Source organism: Capra hircus, chromosome 24 (assembly GCF_001704415.2).
Source record: "Capra hircus breed San Clemente chromosome 24, ASM170441v1, whole genome shotgun sequence".
Classification (NCBI taxonomy): domain Eukaryota; kingdom Metazoa; phylum Chordata; class Mammalia; order Artiodactyla; family Bovidae; genus Capra; species Capra hircus.
Genome location: NC_030831.1, coordinates 45,056,172 through 45,057,068, shown reverse-complemented (window position 1 = coordinate 45,057,068; position 897 = coordinate 45,056,172). Strand labels below are relative to the sequence as shown.

At 44.3% G+C, this 897-nt stretch overlaps 1 non-coding gene across 1 annotated transcript; it reads right to left on the bottom strand.

Annotated features, from left to right (window-relative positions):
* On the bottom strand, nucleotides 236–307 carry TRNAS-GGA. Its single transcript has one exon. It is a non-coding gene; the product is annotated as a tRNA-Ser (tRNA).

The following is an 897-nucleotide window of genomic DNA, read 5'->3' as shown; positions in this document are numbered from 1 at the left end:
TGAAAAGAGACAAGCAGGGGATTACATGTGCATATGCTTTTCCTTTATGTATATTCCATACATGAGAAAATAAATCAATAAACCTGTAAGCATATGTTGAAAGTGAAGTCGAAGTCGCTCAGTCGTGTCCGACTCTTTGCAACCCCATGGACTATAGCCTACCAGGCTCCTCCCTCCATGGGATTCTCCAGGCAAGAGTACTGGAGTGGGTTGCCATTTCCCTCTCCAGGGGATCTTCCCAACCCAGGGATCAAACCTGGGTCTCCTGCATTCCAGGCAGACGCTTTAACCTCTGAGCCACCAGGGAAGCCCTATGTTAGTAGTGATTATCTCTGATAGAACTGTGGGTGATCTAAATATTTTCTATTTTCTATGTGAGATTTCAAAATTTCTATGATTAAGAAATTATTATTAAGAAATCCTTAAGATGTAAAAGCCTTTCCCAAAAATGGGGGGGGGGAGGGGTGACTGTGTGTGTGTGTGTGTGTGTGTGTGTGTGTGTGTGTACAGAAGCATTGACATCTTTTAGGACAGCTGACTAGCAGTGTGCTATGACAGCTTCTTGCACATTTTTGCTCATTATAGCTAGAAAGCTGAAGGAACAGACTGAGGAGAGGGCACACACATAAAGCTTTGTTTGAAACTTTGCAGTAAGATTATTATAATCTCTTTGTAGAAATTTGAAATCATAAAAATGTAAAGTTGAAGAACTCTTCCCAGAGAAGCCCAGCAGGTGAGAGTGGCACCTCCTGGCATGATGTGGTACAGTAACCAAGCTCCCTCAGACCTTGTAACAGGTTGTGTGTGCGTGCATGTGGGCTCTGTCTGGTAACTGAATTTTTAAGGAGGCCTAAAAGACCCTGATGCTGGGAGGGCTTGGGGGCAGGAGGAGAGGGG